General features: G+C 39.9%; 1 long non-coding RNA gene across 1 annotated transcript; it reads right to left on the bottom strand.

The window, feature by feature from the left end:
- Positions 1-1,907: 1,907 nt before the first annotated feature.
- LOC311222878 lies at positions 1,908-9,518 on the bottom strand. The gene is made up of 7 exons (XR_014619385.1): positions 9,413-9,518; positions 8,499-8,528; positions 8,273-8,327; positions 7,940-8,024; positions 7,428-7,501; positions 6,496-6,621; positions 1,908-2,029 (listed from the first exon to the last, which is right to left on the bottom strand). It is a non-coding gene; the product is annotated as an uncharacterized lncRNA (long non-coding RNA).
- Between the last annotated feature and the right edge of the window lie 292 nt (positions 9,519-9,810).

Raw genomic sequence — 9,810 nt, 5'->3', positions numbered from 1 at the left:
TCCTTCAATTAAGTGACATAACTCAAAGTTCAGCAGTGAAACACTGTTATTTCACAGGTCTTTCCTAAATTATTACGATCAAACTCCTTCAATAAAGTGACAGAACTTAAAGTTCAGCAGTGAAACACTGTTATTTCACAGGTTTTTCCTAAATTATTATGATCAAACTCCTTCAATAAAGTGACAGAACTTAAAGTTCAGCAGTGAAACACTGTTATTTTACATGTTTTCCCAGAATTATTACAATCAAATTCCTTCAATAAAGTGACAGAACTTAAAGTTCAGCAGTGAAACACTGTTATTTTACATGTTTTCCCAGAATTATTACAATCAAACTCCTTCAATTAAGTGACAGAACTCAAAGTTCAGCAGTGAAACACTGTTATTTTACATGTTTTCCCAGAATTATTACAATCAAACTCCTTCAATTAAGTGACAGAACTCAAAGTTCAGCAGTGAAACACTGTTATTTTACATGTTTTCCCATAATTATTACAATCAAACTCCTTCAATTAAGTGACAGAACTCAAAGTTCAGCAGTGAAACACTGTTATTCTACATGTTTTCCCATAATTATTACAATCAAACTCCTTCAATTAAGTGACAGAACTCAAAGTTCAGCAGTGAAACACTGTTATTTTACATGTTTTCCCATAATTATTACAATCAAACTCCTTCAATTAAGTGACAGAACTCAAAGTTCAGCAGTGAAACACTGTTATTTTACATGTTTTCCCAGAATTATTACAATCAAACTCCTTCAATTAAGTGACAGAACTCAAAGTTCAGCAGTGAAACACTGTTATTTTACATGTTTTCCCATAATTATTACAATCAAACTCCTTCAATTAAGTGACAGAACTCAAAGTTCAGCAGTGAAACACTGTTATTCTACATGTTTTCCCATAATTATTACAATCAAACTCCTTCAATTAAGTGACAGAACTCAAAGTTCAGCAGTGAAACACTGTTATTTTACATGTTTTCCCATAATTATTACAATCAAACTCCTTCAATTAAGTGACAGAACTCAAAGTTCAGCAGTGAAACACTGTTATTTCACAGGTTTTTCCTCAATTATTACGATCAAACTCCTTCAATAAAGTGACAGAACTTAAAGTTCAGCAGTGAAACACTGTTATTTTACAGGTTTTCCCATAATTATTACAATCAAACTCCTTCAATTAAGTGACAGAACTTAAAGTTCAGCAGTGAAACACTGTTATTTCACAGGTTTTTCCTCAATTATTACAATCAAACTCCTTCAATAAAGTGACAGAACTCAAAGTTCAGCAGAGAAACACTTTTATTGTACAGATTGTTAGAAACAAAAAGCTTCAAGTGTTAACAAACGATCAGGATTGTAAAACTGCTTTATTTTGGAAGCAAGTGTGCTGTATAAAACAGATTCAAATGATTTAAAACTTTAGCTTGCAGTGTTTGTTCAAATATAATGTTTAAATACAGTATGTAAAGTTAAAAACCTATAGAAGTACAATCTAAACACTATTTATGGATCAATATGCATGGCAGCTGCCACCATTGGTGTGTGAATGTGTGTGAATAGGTGAATGAGAGGCCATACGCGCTTTGGATAAAAGCGCTATTGCTATATAAGTGCAGTCCATTGAACATAACATAATGGCCAAGTAGTAAATTAAACTTTATGTCCACAATTCTGAACTATCCCTTCAATGTCATCAGATGATTTCAACTTTTAAAAGCGGAGAAAGCAACATATTGTGCTGTTGAACCGAGGGGGTTGTGGTCAGGTCTACAGTTTTTTAGCTTTACCATTTCAGTTTTATATTGTTTTCCACAATATTCTCCCGACCCCTGGGGGCTCCATAATATATGTGAACATTATACTGTTTAATTCAGAATCCCAACTATACAGTGTATTACTAAGTAAAAATCAAAACATACCACACCACAAAAGGTCAATGAATCAGTGGCACAAGTGAAGAGCAGATAAGGAACAATCCTCCAGATTGGCAGTAATCAGCTGGATCCTTGGTGCATGGTGCATCTGGGAAAATGAAAAAAAAGGACACTATGATTCACTGGAAAGTCCGGGACTGTACATTAGGAGGGGGTGGGTGGTAGGAAAAAATATATATACGGTGGGGAGGAGACTGTCTACAGATACACCTGTGTGATGTTGCTACGGAGTTAAGCTAATAAACGTATACTATACTCACAACCACAGCAGGGGACACAACTATTTTGTTACCCTGCCATGTGGCGGACAGACCTCGCAAATGTCACTCGCCCAATAGCCTCCAGCTGCAACCACTCGAGTCCCTGAGTGATGACTGCTTGGCGCCGCCTCGGTAGAAAAAATTCCCTTTTCATGATATTTGGCGCCTCTGATTGGCTCAATTTTGTTTCAATCTGTATGCATCTACAAATCATATTATACCAGGTAGTCAATTCCGTTAGACTGCGAATCAAATTGACGGATCTCCCCAATCAAATTGACGGAAATCCGTCTTGAGACGGAACACTTTAATGCCTGCATTCAACATCGATTATCTATTGTTCAGGATGTAGGAACGTTATACTTTTTCATTCATACAAAAATACAAAAATACCTTCTAGAATATAAGTATGTTTTATCATTTCCTGTAGTAATTCCTAGAACGTGAGTTATAGACCTAAATGCATCGATTGCCGTTTATTCCCTAGACACGCTATATTAAAAAATTCAACTGTATATGATCGTATACGTTATGCGTCATCATGCACGGAGGAAAGGGGGGGGGGGGCGGCGTTTATAATTACGTGATCGTCAGTAAATGCTTTATGTAGTATGGGTGATATATTGATCAGATGGTTTGCAGTGAAATGAATAAATTGGGCTGAAAATAACCAGGGTTTAGCCCAGTCAGATTTAAGGCTTTAAGACTTTTTAATGCCAATCAGAATTAAATTTAATACCAATTTCACGATAACAAAATGGCAAAAATCATGGGTACTCTCAGTACTCATTCAAGGGTACTACGACTATGCCTGCACCTCATGGTACCAAAGCACCTCAAAGGCACTAAAAACAAGATTACAAACATCACAAAACAAACTGGTCAGACTACTGCTTAACCTCACTCCTAAAACCCACTTTACCCCTGCCCACATTCAAAACCGCTCTTAAAGAGCACCTACGGGAGACTGCAATTCGAAACTGGCCACCGTAAATGTCCACCCCCCCCCCCCCCCCTCCTCCTAATGTACAGTCTCATCCCCATCATATATATATAATATTTTCTGTTAGGATCTCTGGGTAACAGTACTGTATATTATTTGCATATCGTATATGTCACAAATGTAACAGTACTACAGTATATACCTGTATGTCATGTATGTCCCTATGCCATAAATGTCATGATGTCATGTATGTTTTTACTGTATTTATTTCTGTATATGTTCGGACAGAGATACGGGATGGTTTGAAAGCTCGGCGTTGCTAATAAATATTTTTAATATTTTTTTATAAACTGCTCAAAGCGGCATTATTTCCGCCGTTGGGTGATCACAGCGCCTGCGCACCATCCCGTATCTCTGTCCGAAACCCTCGTGCAACTGTGAGCACATTTGTAATGTCTCTGTGATACTTGTATAACGAACGGTTCGGCCAGAACCAGTCCTTCAGGGTAAATCTAGGTTGGTTTCCCATTGAGGAGCAAGTGACTGTGGATTCACTCGGTGCAGCACAGTCACGAAAGGGGCTATGGACCCTGATGTAAACAAGACAAACGTCTTTCTCTGGTCTGCATCACCTTAACAATTGTGTGTATTGAGCCGTACTGTATTGTACCCATTCTGCAATCTGTTAAATAAAGTTTTCATTCATTCATTCAGCCAGCCGCCGCGCTCACTGGGGCTATTGATAGCGTCAATTAATTGTTGTTGTTGTTGGTACTGCCGCTGCGGATGTGAACGGGGCCGGAGGGGCTTTGGGAGGATGGGAAAGTTATTATTATTATTATTATTATAATAGTAATTGGCTATCATACGTGCCTAGCTAGCGTTAGCTAAAAGAGCCCTCGCAGTGAAGTTATTATTATTATAGCTATCATACTACAATATAAACTGAGTTTTATAGTGAAAAGAGCAGCTTTATTTTGGTCAAGATTGAAGGCTCTATATTGCAGGAAATTGCACATACAGGTGTTCATTAAATGTAAAAAAAATAAAATAAAAAAAAAGAATAAAAAAGAATCTTGCACCCCCACTTTCAACTATAACTAGGCGGCCATGGGTGTATATATGAATTTTGAATGCCATGGCGAAAAAATTCAATATTGATCTCAATAACGCTGTACAGCGAGATCCAATAGGGTCCAGCTGCAGACTCGGAGCCTCGGTCCAGATTGGAACTTCCGCCCTGCCACAGGACTATTACTCCTGTGACAGGGCAATGCGCTGATTGGCGGAAAGTACGGAAGTATCTCGAAGTACGTCTGACGTATCTCGAATTACGTCTGACGTTTCTCTACGTTAGCGAACATTAAACGTTGTATTCATAAAATAATATAAATTCAGCAGCATGGGGAGGGCCGGGGGGAGGGGAGGTACAGGTAGTAGAAGACATAGAGGTACAGGTCACATAATTATAGTACAGTGGAGAAGTAAAAATAGAATAAAAAGGCAGTGGAAACAATATACAATATTATTAACTCTAATAATAACACGCCTCGCAGGCTCATTATAATACGAGAGCCGTGGGTCTGCATTGTATAGAGCGGATCCCCCGGCCGTATTCAAGCGCTGGAGCGCTTTGCCATGGATAAAACTGTATTAATATAGTAGTAATAATAGTAGTTGGCTAGTTGCGCGCTTCTGGCCACCTCCCGCAGTGCGCGCATACACACATACTGTCTGTAGCCTATACAGTACGTGCAAAATTAGTTGTCAAGAGCCAATCGCACAGGTTGCCTCATCTCATCTGGCTCTGCAAATAGATCTAGAGTCTGAATATCATATATAGCCTGCTGATGATCTCTCTCAAATCCATTCTGAGAACGGAATGCAGTGCCTGCGACGCGGGTCTTGATTGATTGATTGATTGATTGATTGATTGATTGAAAATTGTATTAACAGATCATGCTGGACCTACAAAAGGCCTTTGACACTGTCAATCACTCCATTCTTGATTGAACATTTTATTAACAGATTGCAGAATGGGTACAGTACAGTACAGCTCAATACACACAATTGTTAAGGGGATGCAGACCAGAGAAAGACTTTCGCCTTGGGGGGGGGGGGGTCGGGTAGGAGGGGTGGGTGGGTGGGGGACACTGTGCAACTGTACAAGCAAAACTGTACATTGGAATATTGACAAAACCATACTTGGTCATTTACTGTACATTGGAGGGGGTTGGGTTACAACACAGGAGCAGAGTATAAACAACAGTACAGGAATGAGAAACAGTACTGTACTGTTTTGTAGGTCCAGCATGATCTGTTAATACAATTTTCAATCAATCAATCAATCAATCAATCAATCAATCAAGACCCTCGTCGCGGGCACTGCATTCCGTTCTCAGAATGGATTTGAGACGAGAGAGAGAGAGAGAGAGAGAGAGAGAGAGATCATCAGCAGGCTATATATGATATTCAGACTCTAGATCTATTTGCAGAGCCAGATGAGATGAGGCAACCTGTGCGATTGGCTCTTGACAACTAATTTTGCACGTACTGTATAGGCTACAGACAGTATGTGTGTATGCGCGCACTGCGGGAGGTGGCCAGAAGCGCGCAACTAGCCAACTACTATTATTACTACTATATTAATACAGTTTGATCCATCGCAAAGCGCTCCAGCGCTTGAATACGGCCGGGGGATCCGCTCTATACAATGCAGACCCACGGCTCTCGTATTATAATGAGCCCGCGAGGCGTGTTATTATTAGAGTTAATAATATTGTATATTGTTTCCACTGCCTTTTTATTCTATTTTTACTTCTCCACTGTACTATAATTATGTGACCTGTACCTCTATGTCTTCTACTACCTGTATCTCCCCTCCCCCGGCCCTCCCCATGCTGCTGAATTTATATTATTTTATGAATACAACGTTTAATGTTCGCTAACGTAGAGAAACGTCAGACGTAATTCGAGATACGTCAGACGTACTTCGAGATACTTCCGTACTTTCCGCCAATCAGCACATTGCCCTGTCACAGGAGTAATAGTCCTGTGGCAGGGCGGAAGTTCCAATCTGGACCGAGGCTCCGAGCGGAAGTTCCAATCTGGACCGAGGCTCCGAGTCTGCAGCTCGACCCTACTTGCGAGATCTGGCGGTCAAAGCATGGCGGGCAATAACCCTTTACAGCGTGGATGTGTTAATAATGATTTGAAGATGTTTACACTTTTTTTTACAACCCTACTGTTCTCCCAAGAATTAAATAAAGGTTTGATGATGATGACATGTCCTAGAAGAGAGATATAGATAGAGTGGGTGTGTTTGTGTTTGTACATGGAAGTTATACTCACATCAGCTTAAGGGAGATGCCATCCATGTCAATTCAGCATAGGATGATTCAGATGGCCTTGTGGTCAGCAGGGTCCCCCTCTGGCTGCTGGCCTCTGGTAGAGGTGTAGATCACCAGTGTCATCCCTCTGAGAACACAATTAGACTTTAGACAGTGGCTTGCGGGCACGATGAGCCTCATTTCTTTATTTTGTGATTGCTCTATCTATCTGATCTTATTACAAAATACTTGCCTCCTAGATCACTAAATGCGGGGCTCCTATCCTATTGAACATATTTTACTTTGTGTGTTTATTTTAACAATAATTTGTGATGCCATCACACAAACTGGCATTTAAAGGGTCAAATTTCAAAAAGTCCTGCACCAGAATGCAGGAAATTAAGTTTTTGTAACAAAATAATTGTGTGTGTGTGTGTGTGTGTGTGTGTGTGTGTGTGCGTGTGTGTGAGAGAGAGAGAGAGAGAGAGAATGATGGACAATTGCTTGCTGTGTGAGAGAGAGAGAGAGAGAGAGAGAGAGAGAGAGAGAGAGAGAGAGAGAGAGAGAGAGAGAGAGAGAGAGAGAGAGAGAGAGAGAGATAGATAGAGATTAAGTACATTTGCTGAAATACAGTTGTTCTTAATTTTCTCACTTGCTATGTGAGAATGTTAGTTATTATGTTCTCAATGCCCTTGCATTGTATGAGTTGTGTGGACGCGTTTGCTAGTTCTAGTGCTATCCCTTTGTACATTGTGGCTGTGTCTGACAAAAGTTAACAATAAATAATGGTATTAGGAATACATTTGCCTCCTGCGTGAACTGTGCATAGCTGAATAGACTGTATTTTAACACCGGTCATATGGTGGTACTTGGAGAGCCAGCTACATTCTCAGGTGGTACTTGGTGTAAAAAGTTTGAGAACCACTGATCTATCATGTATAAAATTCAACTCACAATTCTACATGGGCTTCAGGTGGTGGTCTGCGTCTTCAGGTGGTGACATACTTCCCGCAACTGGCGAAGAATCTCTGAAATATTGGATTGTTTGACAGTGACACACAACAGAATATTATTTTATGCCTGAATTTCCCCAAAATGGCTAATTGGACAGCACTTCTCCACCATCAGTGGCTATACGTGTCAGATAGGTGCAGATAGGAGAATCTGTCTGAATGACAAAGAAATCGCTTAACTCTCCCTCCCTCGGCCGCTATTGGCGCGACGGTGTAGCGGTCATTCCTATATGGCTATGACTATGAGCCCAGATGCAACGAGTAATTGTCTACTCAAAATCAACTAAGTGTCATGATTACGTCATTACAACCTGGGACTTGGATGGGAGAGCAGGAAAGATCCAATGTCTTCAGTCAAAAATCCGCCAATCAATGCAAAGGTAAACATACGTCTTTAGAGACGTTTTATATAAGAATAAACACCAGTGAACTTGTGTATAAAATTCAACTCACGCTACAGGCAGTCTCTGCCTGCGTGCAACTGCTGGTCTCTGGTGGTAATTCAGGAATGGCTTCAAGTTCCTCTGGCGAAGAATCTCTGAAATATTGAATACGACAATAAAAATGTTATGCCAGTGAGAGAGGGAGACGGAGATAGAGGGAGAGACAGACATAGCACTGCTGTGTCATCAAATGACAAAGGCTTTGGCAATGTAGGTGTTGTGTGAAGTGGAGGGGGTCGAGGTGAGAGAGACAGAAAGACAGAGATGAAAACACAGATAAAGGTGTGAAGTTTGAAGTGGGGTGAGAGAGACAGACAATATTGAATTGAAAGATAATACTTACTGAGCTGAATCAATGGCAGTGTGGTAATAGGGGCTGGAGTTATACATTGGCATTCCTAGAGAAAGAGCAACATAATTAACAAAATAAGGAAAAAATAAGCACCATCAAAGTAGTTATCAATGAGCACCATATAACCTACAGTAGCAAGTGTACCTAGCTCCATATACCTAGCGCATGTCTGGTGGTAAAAACAAAACATGATTTGAGAATGTGTTAGTTAACTCACCTTGATAGCGGCGATGATTGCCAGCGAATTCTAAAAAGAAGACGATCAAAATATTCAAAAAACCTTGTATGCAATTTATCAAGACTGTGTATATTATATATATATATGTTTAGAGTAGCAGGAGCTAGAAGTTCAAATATGTCAGTCTTTCAAAGCCCCATTTTTTATATATAACAAAAGGCAGAATGAACATCACTGCCGCCCTGCTGGATTAAATTCTGAATTGCAGGTAGGCCTGAATAAGTATTTACTGTGCAAAATAACCAAAACCAGATAAATAATATCTGTTTTTTTATGAAGCACAGATCATGTTAATTAAGTATTCTGAGTCTGAGCAGACAGAAAACCATCTTACCCTCAGCAAGGGATTACTTTGTGCTGAAGACCCACAATGCAACACAACAACTGCAAGCTAAAATGCCTCACATACAAAACGAAATAAAATAGAGCCATGGCTGTGTCCCAAGTTTAACACAATTGAACTATAATAAAGTATTTGTTAACACTAGTTACAACAATGCTTATGTAACTATTAAAAACGTACATTTTAATCACGAAACAAAATGGCAGAATAACGTTAGCTAGCATGATAGCTAGCTAACGTTAGTAGCTATAATAATATGCATCACTATTTGCTCAAACAAGCTCCAAACTATTTGCCACGGCACAGAGATAACATTTAGTCAAACGATAACAGCCCGGTGATGGTATCTGAACGGAATCATACTATTCCCATAAGAACTCACTTACCAGTTAAGTACCATCTAGCATGTTAGCTAATAATGCTAACAAGCTTCGTTCTAGCCTACTAGTTGCCACCACGGTAATAATTCACAAAGTAGCATGTAGTCAAACGATGACAGCAAGATTATGGTATGTGAATGGCATAATACATAATATTGTCAATGACTTACCAAGGAGTTTGGCTCAGACTATTTGTCAAGCAGTCAGTGAAGACACCATCCATCGCGCCAAAGTGTTTGAATACCTCAAGTCCCGTGAGATCTTCTAGGTCTCGCGAGTTGCTTAGGACTATACCCTCTCGAAGGGGAGGGGAGGGGGAGGAGGGGAGGGGGAATCTACTAAATTGATTCAACGACAGTTTTTCAAATGTTGAAATGGTATCTGTAATTAAATATTGAATCAACATAGCTTTTTCAACCTCAACCAAAAATAACCAATCTGACTGTACATTGGAGGTGGTTGGGTGGGTGGGGGGGTTGGGTAGGAGGGGTGGGTGGGGGACACTGTACAACTGTACATAAATATTACAGTGACAGTCCAGTTGAGTTAATGGATGGAGGGGGGGGGG

Source organism: Notolepis coatsorum (assembly GCF_963971535.1).
Source record: "Notolepis coatsorum genome assembly, chromosome: 2".
NCBI lineage: Eukaryota > Metazoa > Chordata > Actinopteri > Aulopiformes > Paralepididae > Notolepis > Notolepis coatsorum.
Note: the sequence above shows the minus strand (reverse complement) of the source record. Positions and strands in the feature narration are given on the sequence as shown.